This window comes from Anopheles stephensi, chromosome X (assembly GCF_013141755.1).
Source record: "Anopheles stephensi strain Indian chromosome X, UCI_ANSTEP_V1.0, whole genome shotgun sequence".
In the NCBI taxonomy this organism is placed as follows: domain Eukaryota; kingdom Metazoa; phylum Arthropoda; class Insecta; order Diptera; family Culicidae; genus Anopheles; species Anopheles stephensi.
In genome coordinates, this window is record NC_050201.1 from 22,629,839 (window position 1) to 22,646,759 (window position 16,921).

Genomic DNA, 16,921 nt, shown 5'->3' on the forward strand with positions numbered 1-16,921 from the left:
AACTATTTTGTAACCTTTATCGATGATTGGAGCCGTTTCACGATGGTTTTTCTTATGGAAAGGAAAAGTTAAATGAATAAATATTTTCAAGAATACGAAGCCATGGTAAGTGCGAAGTTCGGTAAAAGAATATCAAGAATCCGATGCGACAACGGCGGAGAATATAGAGACAAAGATTTCTTGATTTTTTGTTCAGCGAAAGGAATCCAAGTCGAATGGACGGTACCGTACACACCGGAACAAATTGGCGTGAGTGAGCGTATGAATCGAACACTAGTAGAAAAGGCTCGTTCCATGTTGCATAATAGTGGTATCGGTAAAAAGTTTTGGGGACCCGCAGTACAGTCAGCAGCATATCTGACTAATCGCAGCCCTTCCAGTGCGAGTAACAATGAGAAGACGCCGTACGAAATATGGGAAGGAGCCAAACCTGACGTCCGTAACTTGCGTGTATTTGGCTCCACGGTACACGTGCATATTCCGAAGGAGTGTCGCAGAAAACTGGACGAAAAATCCTGGAAAGGAGTTTTCGTCGGCTACAGTCACTGTGGCTACCGTATATGGAACCCGATGCTTAGAAAAATAGTCGTGGCACGAGACGTCATTTTTGATGAACATCCGAGAACAACAGAATCAAAGGTGACATCAAACTCAGTAAATAAATTACCAGTTGATATTTTTCAGAACATTTCTGACAACGAAAAGGATGACCATGATGAACGTAATGACGAATCAGATGTAACATCTGAAACTGGTAATGCAGACGAGAGTTTTCGGTCGTGCAACGAAGAAGAAGCGAATGATTTATCGGGCGGACGAGTGGAAACTGAGACAACGGTGCGTCGATCTAATCGGGAACGGAAGCCACCTGGATGGCTTGAAAAATACGATGTAGATTATGTGGGTTATGCATTAAGCGCAATAACGTTCGTTGATGATTTTCCGCGATCTCTAAAAGAAGCTAAAAACAGGACTGATTGGGATAAATGGAAAGTAGCGATCCAAGACGAAATGAACTCGCTTGAAACGAACAACACGTGGTCGTTGGTAGAATTACCAAAAGGTAGAAAACCGATTTCATGTAAATGGGTTTTCAAAATCAAAAGAGAAAATGAGCTAGTTCGATATAAAGCACGTTTAGTGGCTCGAGGTTTTTCTCAGAGACAGGGTTTTGATTATTCGGATACCTATTCCCCAGTCGCAAAGCTAGATACAATCAGAACGGTATTTGCAATAGCAAATTATAACAAATGGCATATCCATCAAATGGATGTATGTACAGCGTTTCTGAATGGCGAAATAAACGAGGAAATTTACATGGAACAACCAGAAGGTTTTGATTTGGGAAGAGATCTTGTCTGTCGTTTAAACAAATCTTTATACGGACTAAAACAGGCTTCTAGAGCTTGGAATAGAAAATTCAATGAATTTGTTCAAAGTTTAAATTTCTTGCCTAGTGACAACGATCCTTGCCTGTATACAAGAGGAAATGATACAAAAAGAATATTCATAATCTTGTATGTTGATGATTTACTCATTGTTGGAGAAAATCTAGAATCAATCAAAGCCGTAAAGAATATTTTTTCTGAAAGATTCAAAATGACCGATAGCGGAGAAGTTAAAAATTTCCTAGGAATGGATATAAAGCGATGCAAGGAAAAGAGACTGCTATATATCAATCAGGAAAATTTTCTTAGAAATTTGCTATTGAGGTTCAATATGAGTGAATGCAAACCTGTAGCGACTCCGATCGATTGTCAGTTGAATTTAGAAAAGGGCATAGAAAACAAGCGAATCGATAAACCTTATCGGGAATTAATGGGTTGTCTTATGTATGTTGGATTGACGTCACGTCCCGATCTTTGCGCGGCTACAATTTACTTTAGTCAGTTCCAAAGTTGTCCAAATGAAGAACATTGTGTGCATCTGAAAAGAGTGTTACGATACATTAAGGGAACACTGAATTTGAAATTGACGTACGATGGAAACAATGAAAACGAAATTTTAAGAGCATTCGCTGATGCAGACTGGGCTAGTAATAAGATTGACAGGAAATCGCTATCAGGATACATATTCAAAGTATTTGGAGCAACTGTTAGTTGGCTAACAAGAAAGCAATCAACCATAGCATTATCTTCTACAGAAGCTGAATTGATTTCCCTCACGAATGCTGTATGTCACGGAACATGGTTAGAACGAGTGCTTGAGGATTTAGGATATGAAATTGGTGATCCAGTTCCTTACTATGAGGATAATCAATCTACAATACGCATAGCCGAAGATGAGCGTAATTTAGGACGGTTGAAGCATGTGAATGTAAAACATTTCTTTGTAAGAGATAAGATAAAAAGTGGAAGGATTATTTTAAAGTACATAGCATCAACCGAACAACAGGCTGACATAATGACGAAAGGATTACCTAAACACAGTTTCATAAAACAAAGGATGAACTTAGGATTATTAGAAATGTTGAATCGAGGGGGAGTGTTGTGATGTCAATTCAACCCTGTGTACTATAATCCATTGCTATAAATCTGTATGTATACACCCGTCCTGTAAATACCTTGAGCTAGAATAAAAGTTCAGTTGAGTTCTGCCAGCCACCGAAGCTAGACGCTGTTTCTGCACTCTGCTCAATAAATGTAACGGTAGCGAAACCGTAATCCCACGCACACACGTACGTCGCGTAAGAACACTAGGACAACACCGCAGCTAAGTGTCGTAACCATAACCGAAGTATCATGCGGAACAAACTCCGGACAGTCCGTTTGTGATTCCGAATCACATAAGTCACTCGAACTCGTTTACGCGCGCGGATAGTACGGTCGTGGTCCATAATAAGCGATCGCTAGGAGTGAATTCTCGTACCGTAAGACGCTAAGTGTCATTTGTGAGCGATTCTAAATCGCGAGAGCCTAGCGTCGGAACGGGAAGCGAACACATCACCATTGAAGATACGCGACGCAGACAATTTCCAGGTAGACCAGGCTGGAACAGGTAGATCTGCCTACTGCAGATCCCAGCAGTATGGGTAGAAATCCACGCCAAGCGCCGCAATCGTTCGCGGCACACACCACCGACCCGGGATCAAATGGGGTCAACCCCGGCCCCAGCAACCACGGTTAGCGCGACTCGCGAAGACGACGTAAGAACGGGACACTCTTCCACACTCGCGACACCGATTACGCTGACGAATGCCGCACCACTCAACTTCACATCCACCATACCAAATCTACCGATAACATCACACATTGAGAGACGCCAACCGACGCCATCGACTAGTGTCACTACGCCATCACAGCGAAATCCACAGCCATGGCTCGATGGTCGACAAACGTCGCTTGATCCGTTTCAGATGAGCTGGGAGGAAGTAGCAGTGATGGATTCCGATATCCTGCACCGAGAAAACGATCTCCAGATACAGATAGTAAAACTAAAGTCGGAGAGGCTTCAAGGAAGTGTTTTGCAGTTGAACGCGTAGCGAGTTTATAGCGATGCCTTCGATCGTGCCGAGAGTCAACGTGGGCACACAAGGACGACGTCAAACCCAGCAGATTTGCCTCAGCAATGTCTGATGGATTCAACACGCATCCTCAGCTCTCAGCCCACACATCGAACGCTTCCGACGTGGAAGCAGAGTCAAATATACTGCCTGCGTTAAGACGGAGGCAGATGTAGATCGCGAAAACAGTGGGGTGTAGACGGTTGCAGATCTATACACCATCAACTGTTACACGATAAGGGACGAAACCGAACCAGTACTACGGCCTCGCCTGCGCCAATACCCACTGACGACGCGTGTACACCAGCAAGGAAGGTTATTGTATACACCCATTCGTCCACTAGCGGAGGAGTCTTATTGCAATACGTACCTGTGGTTGTATTTGGCGACAATAAGGCCGTGGAGACGTACGCGTTTTTTTATATTGGTTCAACGGGAACGTCCATTGAAGAGAGTTTGATCGGGGAACTAGGTCTTAAAGCGACACCGCATCCGTTGTGCATCAGAGGGACCGGTGAGACTGAAAAGGATGAAAGTCGTTCAGTAAAGGTAGCACTACAAATAGCCAGCGTCGACAACACGATGAGGAAATTTACGCTTACAAAGGTACACACTCTGCAATGCCTCTCGTTACCTTCACAATCGTTCTCAGTAGATGCTACGTCTAGAAAGTATCTGGAAGGTCTAAAGTTGCGATCTTATTCCGACGTGATACCGCGAATTCTCATCGGCATTGATAATTGTCAGCTAATGCGTCCATTTGCGTTCGTGGAGGGAAAGAAACAGGAGCCAGCCGCCATCAAAACCCGCTTAGGTTGGATCGCCTTCGGACCGTATCCCCGTGGATCCTTGCGGCAAGACGCAAATACTTAGGGCAATTCCCACATATTCTCACATGAACCAGACAATCTACAAAAAAAGGTATTTCACAACCAATTCGCTAGGTGAGGCCAAAACGCCAGGAAACATACCCTCAAAAACGATGAACGAGAATTACCGGAAGAGGTTCGAATAATCGAAGCGAAAGGTGGCTTCGAAATCCGTAATCGGATGGATACGTTGCAACAGGGGACCCGAACGGACAAGCGTGCGATTTTGTCCACGGGCGCCTCGACTGGGGGTTTCTAGGAATGTCGTGGCGCGTTAGTGATCGCGGTGCAAAGTTCATCGATGCGACCGATGTCGTCAACTCCCAGCCACTGACGAAGGCACCCATCAAAACCTGCCCTTACGCCGAACCATTTCTATGGAATTCCGAACGAAGATCATCCGATGGAAGCGTTCGACGGCAGAGACGTGATGCTGAAAATGAAATCGAAGGCTTTACAGGTGCTAACAGAAAACTTCCGGGTAAAGTGGGTTGCGGATTATATACTCACCTTAACGCGATGAGACAAGTGCAGCAGACTAGACAGGCGAAAACACAAACGGGGTGGGCTTATTAGTGCGGCTAACCACATAACATAGATGTTACACTTACTTACACCATTGGTTGAGGAGGAAAATTTTCATAGGGAAAACCAACCAAAGCACTAAGATAGCAGAACCGGGCAATCACGATGAAAACACGCGAAAACAGCCGGATGTATACACATTCACACAATGTATGCATACGCTGGGGGGAAGAATGTCAAATTAATTTGACCCAACCGGCTTCGTAGTACCGCGCGTTTCCAGTAGGCTGCGTCACTAGCGCCAAAATAAAAAATAAGGGAAAAAGGGGCCGAAGCGAGGATTAACAAAACATCCCGGGAACAACCACAAGCGGTAATTAAGAAAAAAAAAGCAGAGAAACGCATTTGGATTTGATTTGGAAAAGGCATTTGAAAGATTTAATCGTAAATACCTTTACAAAATCATGAACGCTATAGGATTTCGAGAATTATCATTGAACTTAAAACTTAAACATCGAACTTAAAAATACATACCCCCGCGCCACAAATTATGCTTAAACGACTGGAAAACAGAATGTCCATATAGTTTCGGAGCTTCATTGGTTTGATCACTAGATGGCGTCCTCTCGTTATCCCTGAGTCAAAGAGTCCATATAAAAATTCAAGTTTCTGAGCTTCAGAGGTTTCCTCTCTACATCGCGTCCTTTCGATATCCCAGAGACATAATTTCGATGCAAAAAAAAATGAAAGTTTCAGTGCTTCAGTGATGCGCTCAGTAGATGGCGCTTTTTCACTATCGAAAAGTTATATGATCGAGATTGTTTCTCCTATCCTCCGCACACAGGCATATTTGCAAGAAGCAAACCTCTTGGCGTGAATGCTTTTTTTTTTCGTTCATATTGAGGTATGCGAATGTGGGCATGCACGATCATGCACGCGCTCGCTCTTTGTTGTGCGTGCTTGCGTAATGGGTGACTGCGCGCGTCGATCCTTCGCACATGTGTGTGCGTGCGAGTGTGTGCGCGAGTTTGAGCCTTTGCGTGTTTCTGCATGTATGTTTTTTGGTGTGTCCTTGAAACATGTTTCCGATCGCACACGCATGAAAAAAAGAACTTTTTCGCAATTCCCATAACAACGGAGGTTTTGAGAAAGAGATCTACATTATGCATAAATCTCTTTTAACAACGGTAGGAAGAGATTTCTGAACACTATCACGTTTTGTTTCGCACTATTTGTTACGCCCGTATCATTCGACGTATCGCACGGCATCACAGATCTAGTTGTAACGCTTCGAGTTAGCGAACGGGTGTTTCTCGAACAAATCTACAACTTAATCCATAGAACATAAAAGTATCTCTCCCCTTCCACTCATTTCAAAGGTTCTTGAGCAAAGTCCAAAGTTAAGAGAAATAGAAAAGAGCAGAAAGCAAGGGGTATCGAAAGCGTAAAAAACGGTGAAAGCATTGTTGCGTAGCTTTTTCGCTTCTATGACGAGCTTGTAAGCTCTTATCTTTTTCACAAACCTGAAAGCTCAGTCTTATATCCCCTGCTAAATGTGGTCATTTTACTTCCCGTTTAGACTCAAGCTTTAGTCTAAATGACCCCGTTCAGAAGTCGTTCAAGCAATTTGTGGCGCTTGGGACGAACAAATTTCGGCAGGCGGGGGCCTTCTCAAGTCTATTTCCTTAACGGTTCGAAATTTATTACCGCTCATTCCTCTTAACCCTCCCTTCGGCCCCTTTTTTTTCCTTATTTAAATATTTTTGCGCTAGTGGCGCAGCCTACTGGAAACGCGCGGTACTACGAAGCCGGTTGGGTCAAATTAATTTGACATTCTTCCCCCCAGCGCATGAATACATTGTGTGAATGTGTATACATCCGGCTGTTTTCGCGTGTTTTCATCGTGATTGCCCGGTTCTGCTATCTTAGTGCTTTGGTTGGTTTTCCCTATGAAAATTTTCCTCCTCAACCAATGGTGTAAGTAAGTGTAACATCTATGTTATGTGGTTAGCCGCACTAATAAGCCCACCCCGTTTGTGTCTTCGCCTGTCTAGTCTGCTGCACTTGTCTCATCGCGTTAAGGTGAGTATATAATCCGCAACCCACTTTACCCGGAAGTTTTCTGTTAGCACCTGTAAAGCCTTCGATTTCATTTTCAGCATCACGTCTCTGCCGTCGAACGCTTCCATCGGATGATCTTCGTTCGGAATTCCATAGAAATGGTTCGGCGTAAGGGCAGGTTTTGATGGGTGCCTTCGTCAGTGGCTGGGAGTTGACGACATCGGTCGCACCGATGAACTTTGCACCGCGATCACTAACGCGCCACGACATTCCTAGAAACCCCCAGTCGAGGCGCCCGTGGACAAAATCGCACACTTGTCCGTTCGGGTCCCCTGTTGCAACGTATCCATCCGATTACGGATTTCGAAGCCACCTTTCGCTTCGATGATTCGAACCTCTTCCGGTAATTCTCGTTCATCGTTTTTTGAGGGTATGTTTCCTGGCGTTTTGGCCTCACCTAGCGAATTGGTTGTGAAATACCTTTTTTTTTGTAGATTGTCTGGTTCATGTGAGAATATGTGGGAATTGCCCTAAGTATTTGCGTCTTGCCGCAAGGATCCACGGGGATACGGTCCGAAGGCGATCCAACCTAAGCGGGTTTTGATGGCGGCTGGCTCCTGTTTCTTTCCCTCCACGAACGCAAATGGACGCATTAGCTGACAATTATCGATGCCGATGAGAATTCGCGGTATCACGTCGGAATAAGATCGCAACTTTAGACCTTCCAGATACTTTCTAGACGTAGCATCTACTGAGAACGATTGTGAAGGTAACGAGAGGCATTGCAGAGTGTGTACCTTTGTAAGCGTAAATTTCCTCATCGTGTTGTCGACGCTGGCTATTTGTAATGCTACCTTTACTGAACGACTTTCATCCTTTTCAGTCTCACCGGTCCCTCTGATGCACAACGGATGCGGTGTCGCTTTAAGACCCAGTTCCCCGATCAAACTCTCTTCAATGGACGTTCCCGTTGAACCAATATAAAAAACGCGTACGTCTCCACGGCCTTATTGTCGCCAAATACAACCACAGGTACGTATTGCAATAAGACTCCTCCGCTAGTGGACGAATGGGTGTATACAATAACCTTCCTTGCTGGTGTACACGCGTCGTCAGTGGGTATTGGCGCAGGCGAGGCCGTAGTACTGGTTCGGTTTCGTCCCTTATCGTGTAACAGTTGATGGTGTATAGATCTGCAACCGTCTACACCCCACTGTTTTCGCGATCTACATCTGCCTCCGTCTTAACGCAGGCAGTATATTTGACTCTGCTTCCACGTCGGAAGCGTTCGATGTGTGGGCTGAGAGCTGAGGATGCGTGTTGAATCCATCAGACATTGCTGAGGCAAATCTGCTGGGTTTGACGTCGTCCTTGTGTGCCCACGTTGACTCTCGGCACAATCGAAGGCATCGCTATAAACTCGCTACGCGTTCAACTGCAAAACTCTTCCTTGAAGCCTCTCCGACTTTAGTTTTACTATCTGTATCTGGAGATCGTTTTCTCGGTGCAGGATATCGGAATCCATCACTGCTACTTCCTCCCAGCTCATCTGAAACGGATCAAGCGACGTTTGTCGACCATCGAGCCATGGCTGTGGATTTCGCTGTGATGGCGTAGTGACACTAGTCGATGGTATCGGTTGGCGTCTCTCAATGTGTGATGTTATCGGTAGATTTGGTATGGTGGATGTGAAGTTGAGTGATGCGGCATTCGTCAGCGTAATCGGTGTCGCGAGTGTGGAAGAGTGTCCCGTTCTTACGTCGTCTTCGCGAGTCGCGCTAACCGTGGTTGCTGGGGCCGGGGTTGACCCCATTTGATCCCGGGTCGGTGGTGTGTGCCGCGAACGATTGCGGCGCTTGGCGTGGATTTCTACCCATACTGCTGGGATCTGCAGTAGGCAGATCTACCTGTTCCAGCCTGGTCTACCTGGAAATTGTCTGCGTCACGTATCTTCAATGGTGATGTGTTCGCTTCCCGTTCCGACGCTAGGCTCTCGCGATTTAGAATCGCTCACAAATGACACTTAGCGTCTTACGGTACGAGAATTCACTCCTAGCGATCGCTTATTATGGACCACGACCGTACTATCCGCGCGCGTAAACGAGTTCGAGTGACTTATGTGATTCGGAATCACAAACGGACTGTCCGGAGTTTGTTCCGCATGATACTTCGGTTATGGTTACGACACTTAGCTGCGGTGTTGTCCTAGTGTTCTTACGCGACGTACGTGTGTGCGTGGGATTACGGTTTCGCTACCGTTACATTTATTGAGCAGAGTGCAGAAACAGCGTCTAGCTTCGGTGGCTGGCAGAACTCAACTGAACTTTTATTCTAGCTCAAGGTATTTACAGGACGGGTGTATACATACAGATTTATAGCAATGGATTATAGTACACAGGGTTGAATTGACATCACAACACTCCCCCTCGATTCAACATTTCTAATAATCCTAAGTTCATCCTTTGTTTTATGAAACTGTGTTTAGGTAATCCTTTCGTCATTATGTCAGCCTGTTGTTCGGTTGATGCTATGTACTTTAAAATAATCCTTCCACTTTTTATCTTATCTCTTACAAAGAAATGTTTTACATTCACATGCTTCAACCGTCCTAAATTTCGCTCATCTTCGGCTATGCGTATTGTAGATTGATTATCCTCATAGTAAGGAACTGGATCACCAATTTCATATCCTAAATCCTCAAGCACTCGTTCTAACCATGTTCCGTGACATACAGCATTCGTGAGGGAAATCAATTCAGCTTCTGTAGAAGATAATGCTATGGTTGATTGCTTTCTTGTTAGCCAACTAACAGTTACTCCAAATACTTTGAATATGTATCCTGATAGCGATTTCCTGTCAATCTTATTACTAGCCCAGTCTGCATCAGCGAATGCTCTTAAAATTTCGTTTTCATTGTTTCCATCGTACGTCAATTTCAAATTCAGTGTTCCCTTAATGTATCGTAACACTCTTTTCAGATGCACCCAATGTTCTTCATTTGGACAGCTTTGGAACTGACTAAAGTAAATTGTAGCCGCGCAAAGATCGGGACGTGACGTCAATCCAACATACATAAGACAACCCATTAATTCCCGATAAGGTTTATCGATTCGCTTGTTTTCTATGCCCTTTTCTAAATTCAACTGACAATCGATCGGAGTCGCTACAGGTTTGCATTCACTCATATTGAACCTCAATAGCAAATTTCTAAGAAAATTTTCCTGATTGATATATAGCAGTCTCTTTTCCTTGCATCGCTTTATATCCATTCCTAGGAAATTTTTAACTTCTCCGCTATCGGTCATTTTGAATCTTTCAGAAAAAATATTCTTTACGGCTTTGATTGATTCTAGATTTTCTCCAACAATGAGTAAATCATCAACATACAAGATTATGAATATTCTTTTTGTATCATTTCCTCTTGTATACAGGCAAGGATCGTTGTCACTAGGCAAGAAATTTAAACTTTGAACAAATTCATTGAATTTTCTATTCCAAGCTCTAGAAGCCTGTTTTAGTCCGTATAAAGATTTGTTTAAACGACAGACAAGATCTCTTCCCAAATCAAAACCTTCTGGTTGTTCCATGTAAATTTCCTCGTTTATTTCGCCATTCAGAAACGCTGTACATACATCCATTTGATGGATATGCCATTTGTTATAATTTGCTATTGCAAATACCGTTCTGATTGTATCTAGCTTTGCGACTGGGGAATAGGTATCCGAATAATCAAAACCCTGTCTCTGAGAAAAACCTCGAGCCACTAAACGTGCTTTATATCGAACTAGCTCATTTTCTCTTTTGATTTTGAAAACCCATTTACATGAAATCGGTTTTCTACCTTTTGGTAATTCTACCAACGACCACGTGTTGTTCGTTTCAAGCGAGTTCATTTCGTCTTGGATCGCTACTTTCCATTTATCCCAATCAGTCCTGTTTTTAGCTTCTTTTAGAGATCGCGGAAAATCATCAACGAACGTTATTGCGCTTAATGCATAACCCACATAATCTACATCGTATTTTTCAAGCCATCCAGGTGGCTTCCGTTCCCGATTAGATCGACGCACCGTTGTCTCAGTTTCCACTCGTCCGCCCGATAAATCATTCGCTTCTTCTTCGTTGCACGACCGAAAACTCTCGTCTGCATTACCAGTTTCAGATGTTACATCTGATTCGTCATTACGTTCATCATGGTCATCCTCTTCGTTGTCAGAAATGTTCTGAAAAATATCAACTGGTAATTTATTTACTGAGTTTGATGTCACCTTTGATTCTGTTGTTCTCGGATGTTCATCAAAAATGACGTCTCGTGCCACGACTATTTTTCTAAGCATCGGGTTCCATATACGGTAGCCACAGTGACTGTAACCGACGAAAACTCCTTTCCAGGATTTTTCGTCCAGTTTTCTGCGACACTCCTTCGGAATATGCACGTGTACCGTGGAGCCAAATACACGCAAGTTACGGACGTCAGGTTTGGCTCCTTCCCATATTTCGTACGGCGTCTTCTCATTGTTACTCGCACTGGAAGGGCTGCGATTAGTCAGATATGCTGCTGACTGTACTGCGGGTCCCCAAAACTTTTTACCGATACCACTATTATGCAACATGGAACGAGCCTTTTCTACTAGTGTTCGATTCATACGCTCACTCACGCCATTTTGTTCCGGTGTGTACGGTACCGTCCATTCGACTTGGATTCCTTTCGCTGAACAAAAAATCAAGAAATCTTTGTCTCTATATTCTCCACCGTTGTCGCATCGGATTCTTGATATTCTTTTACCGAACTTCGCACTTACCATGGCTTCGTATTCTTGAAAATATTTATTCATTTAACTTTTCCTTTCCATAAGAAAAACCATCGTGAAACGGCTCCAATCATCGATAAAGGTTACAAAATAGTTCGCACCGCTATTGTCCTCTGGGCTGATTGGACCACATACGTCAGAATGTATTAACTCGACCACACGACTTGATCGTTTTTCTTCTCGCGAATTGAAAGACTTTCGAGTTGGCTTTCCTTTGTTACAGGCTTCACACACAATATTATCATTCCCGAGGCTTCTTTTATCCGACACGTCCAAACCGCGAACCATATTGCTTTTCAATAGTTTTTCCAAATTTTTAGCACTCAGATGGCCATACCGATAATGCCATAGTTCCAGGTTTCGTGGAATCTGTCCGCAAGAATAATACGCCTCATGTGTGTTCGCATCGTTGAAATTCAACCAATACAATTTCCCGCACAATTCACCTTTCACTATCTGTTTTCCACGTTTATTCAATATTTTAACACACTCGTTATCGAATACCACTTCAAATCCAGCATTTGTTATCTTCCGTATGGATAACAAATTTGTAGGAGCTTCCGGTACATACAAAACGTTCTTAAGTGTAACTGGAATTTTGTCATTACCCACACTTTCAAACACTATATCCCCTTCATAATAAGCGGTAATAAATTGGTTCTCTTTGGCGACGGAAATTTGAACATGCTTGTTCAATTCCCTCAACACACTGAACACGTTTTTATTATTCGATATGTGTTCCGAAGAACCAGAGTCAACTACCCACGTTCCACCAGCATTCAAGGGAAACCTTTCATTGTTTAGAAAGCATGCTCCACGCGTATTGTCATCATCACCAAGATAAGCGTTGGACTTCTTAGGAAACTTCTTTTTCATTTTGTTCCTTTCTGGGCACATATTCGCCTTATGTCCGTCCTTCTTACACGCGTAACATTTTACCACTCTTTGCTGTTGAGGTTTACGCTGCCATCCTTTTGCACTGGAAAAAGCAGCTGGTTCCGATTTTGAAATGTTCACCGAATTGTTTTGCTGTTTCACTTCTTCGTCCAAAAGTCGACTTTTTACGAATTCTATAGTCAAACTACTCTCCGGCATTGTTTCCAGCGCCGTAACGAGCGTAGCATAAGACAAGTTCAACGTAAGAAGGAGATGAAAGATCACATCGTCATTATCCATTCTACCTCCGGTCGCCCGGTAATCGCGCATTAAACTATCAAATACCAGAAAATGCTCTCGTAGAGGACCACTTTCGTGTTTCAAAGCTAGGAGCTTTTTCTTTTCGAGGATAAGCTTTTTCTCTCGTATATGTTCAAAAGTGTGTCCCACATTTCCTTTGGAGTTAGTTTGTCACGCACATATTCTAATTGAGAGTCCGCAATACGAGAAATCAACAAAAGCTTGCATTTCTTATCACTCTTGCTAAGCTGTTCTCCTTCTTTTCTTTCCTTTGTAAGGCAGTCCATAAGTCCTCTTTCCTCAAGCAGAATCATCATTTGATATTTCCAGGAGGCAAAGTTAGTGCCGTCCATCATCGGCAACAACATCACTTTTTCTTCCTCCATTTCAAAACCAGTTTTCACTGCACTACCGTTAAGCAAACACTTCACAATAGAAGCCGGTTTTCTATATTCGCAGTACTGATTTCTTCGGGTCTGGGCCCATAACCTATTGAGCAGAGTGCAGAAACAGCGTCTAGCTTCGGTGGCTGGCAGAACTCAACTGAACTTTTATTCTAGCTCAAGGTATTTACAGGACGGGTGTATACATACAGATTTATAGTAATGGATTATAGTACACAGGGTTGAATTGATATCTCAACAACATTTAAAAATGTGCTTGCCATCGTTCAGTTCCACTACAAGAGAGGTTCAACATTTGGACCATCTAAAGCTTCTCCGTCGTCAAAAGCAATTTGGAAGCACCCGTAAGGACCTTTAAATTTCTGCTCTGTTGGTTTTCGTGGTATTTCCGAAAAATCCATCTTGAAGGTTTTGTCACTTCCCGACATTTTCCTCAAGACAAGCACTGCCCACAAAGACTAACTGTTAGTTTTTGGAAAGCACGTTTGGTTTTTTGTCGTTTCTCTCGACCCTGATATACAGTCATTTACTGTACTATACGAGCACCTGTTGTTTTTGAATAAAATAAGAACAGAATTGGTTTTATTTTACAATAATATTTACATTAATAGGTCGCTATGAACATCCTGACGGGTATCCTTCTATTTAGTGTTTACGCTGTATTTTTCTACTGAATTTAATTAATTTGAAGAAAATAAGTCATATTTTTATGAAGACCAGCTGGTAGAGGAAGGTCACTTAAGCTGCCTTCATGATAGGAATCATCCCATACATTATTTGAATCTACTTAATCTATCTTACGTACCTGTCGTGATTGCCGCCTGCAATTACGCTTTTATTCATCTGAAACATTTTAGCACTTTTTTAAATATATATATTTATTTGTGTTTGTTTTGCTCGCATTTACGTTCGAAGCACCGTTCTCTTCAACGTCTGTCCAAAAACTGCCAACTTTTTGCTTTCTTTTCTCTCTTGTCTGCGTTCTTTCTCTGTTTTCTCTTGTCTGCGTTCTTTCTCTGTTCTCTCCTGTTTCGCCGAGATTCTCCTAACTCTCTTGAAACAAGAACGTCCGTACTTCTAGTAGGCTTTTTATTTGCCTTTATTTTATCCCTACTCTTATTTGCCCTTTTAGGTTGGTAACGTCCTTCTTTATATATTTTTAATCTACTCCTAATTATTCTATTCTCTACATTTTTTTTTTATTAAACTACACTTCTAATCTCTACAGTTTGTTCTATTCTTCTTCTTCTTCTTCTTCGCTATATGAGAGAGGAATACATATCCTCCTATGTTTAGTGGCAGAACCATCTCTACATAATCAGAGGTTTGCCTCTCTCTTGTTTGTCTTTGACTTCCCTGAGTCATATCGACGTATTAATATTACGATTAATTCGGAATTTGGGTTTGCGTTTTGTTTTTTGTTGTTGTTTCTCTAGAATTCGATCTTGTTTTGCTTTACGTACTTCGCTATTTGTTTGATCATCGTTCCATCCCTATCATTCCAGTGTGCCATAAAATCTTCAGTAGTTGAACCTAGCGGTGGGTCGAATCTTTGACATTCGAATATTAAATGTGTAGCTGTTTCTGGTACATTACACACATTGCAGTTTGGGTTATCAGATAGTTTCATTACATGTAACCAATATTTTGCTAAATCATGGCCTGTTAAGATTCTATTGCCCCTCCTTATTTCGTTTGCAGTTAAGTCGATTTAATGATGCCACGGTTTACTTGTAAATTCTTGTTGATATTGTTTGAATTTTTTACCTTTTTCTTCGCATTGTTCTTTGTACCACTTTTTTGTGTCTTCTAGCATTTTGTTTTTTGCTACTATTAAGGTATCTTCTAATCTTAAACTTATTTTTTATGCGAGTTTCTGATTTAATGCCTTCTTTGGCTAGTTCATCGGCTTTTTCGTTACCTGGGATACCCACATGTCCAGGGATCCATCTGATTTCTGCTTTAGTTTGCTTACAGTACTTTAATATGTTGTGCAGTGGTTTTTCTATGTGTGAGTCTTTTTGTGCTCTTGTGATAATTTGGCATGCTGCCTGACTGTCTGTATATAGTATTGGATTTTTTATTTTTGTGTCGTGAGCTATTTTAAGGGCTTTTTCTATTGCTGATAATTCGATAGATGTTGTTGAAGTTAAATTTTCTAAACGATATTTGTAGGTGTGAGTCTTGTCGAGAGATGTGATGAAAATTCCTATGCCTGCTCCTTCTACCGATCTACTACCGTCTGTGAAGATTATTGTGTTTGTTTTTTGGGCCTGCTCGATTTCGTTTATATATTCTACTTTCATGATTTTTTGGTCGTGAGGATTCTTTTTTGACAGCCTCTGATCGAGTTTAGTGCGTATTTTTATCTCCTCCTGTACTTTGTTTAAGGTTATATCAGCCATTTGTTTTATGGTCTCTTTGTTTTCCGTGTATAATATTTCTAGGTAGTTTTTCTTCCGTTTTTTTCTGGTGCGATTCCTCTCAAATTGTTTTTTATGTATGGGTGAATATAGGATTGTTTTAAAGAGCTCTTTCGTAGCTAGGTATTTAGTTCTGTAGCCTAGGGGTATTTCTGCATTTATGGCGTAAAGTGTGTTGATCGGGGTAGTTTTTGTGCAACCTGATACCTTTCTGATAGATTGTGCGACTATTGGGTTCATTATGTTCAAATGTTGTTTTTTACCATTTCCTAGAATGGATGCTCCATACTCGAGTGTTCTTTTTACTATTGTTCTATGTACCGCGATCGTTTTCTTTGGGTTAAGATTATTTTTGAAGTTGCAAATGTGTTTCATTACATTAAATTTGGTGCGGGCTTTGTCTTTTTGTACTTCTATTTCTTTACGGAATGTTAGCCTACTGTCCATCCATATGCCTAAATATTTGTATGTCTCTACCCTTTCAATAATTTTTTCCTCTATTCCAATCTGTATGTCTTTTGTTTCAGATTCTGTGAGCCAAATTTTGGTTTTTTGTGTGTTAATGTGCAATGTAATGTGTAATTTTTTTGCTGTCTCAACAAATGAGTTCAGTGCCTCTTGTAGTTTATGTTCTAATTCTTCTGGTGAATTGCCTGATTGTATGATTGCAAAATCGTCCGCGTATTGCATGATTTCTATGTCATTCTTGTTTTTGTTGTTGTGAAATGATCGTGTGTATATGTTAAACAGAGTAGGGGATAGAACATCTCCTTGCGGGAGCCCATCTGATACCAACTTCCGAATCATGTCTCCTTCAGCTTCTATCTCTAATGTTCGATTGTTCAGGAAGCTTGCAACCCATCTTGTTATATCAGTAGAGATATGGGTTTCCTTTAAAATTTCTATCAGTATGTCCGTCTTGACGTTGTTGTATGCATTTGTTAGATCCACAAAAACGTCTGCCGTAAATTTCTTTTTTCTTTTGTTATGAGAAATTTGGTTCAATAGGAGACTAATGCATTGATTCGTGGTTCGTTTTTTCCTAAAGCCGAACGAAGCATCCGGGATTATGTTATTTTGAGCGATTTGTTTGTCTAGTTTGCGTAATACTGCCGTGTTTGCAATTTTTGTTATTGTTGGTATCATGGCTATT

General features: G+C 42.0%; 2 long non-coding RNA genes across 2 annotated transcripts; one reads left to right on the top strand and one right to left on the bottom strand.

Moving 5' to 3' along the window:
* Positions 1-1,932: 1,932 nt before the first annotated feature.
* On the bottom strand, positions 1,933-5,092 carry LOC118515213. The gene is made up of 4 exons (XR_004906984.1): positions 4,987-5,092; positions 4,882-4,909; positions 4,137-4,804; positions 1,933-4,022 (listed from the first exon to the last, which is right to left on the bottom strand). It is a non-coding gene; the product is annotated as an uncharacterized LOC118515213 (long non-coding RNA).
* A 2,120-nt stretch (positions 5,093-7,212) lies between these two features.
* Positions 7,213-16,278, top strand: LOC118515206. Its single transcript, XR_004906981.1, has 3 exons — positions 7,213-7,387; positions 7,452-7,989; positions 9,936-16,278. It is a non-coding gene; the product is annotated as an uncharacterized LOC118515206 (long non-coding RNA).
* The last annotated feature ends 643 nt before the right edge of the window (positions 16,279-16,921 follow it).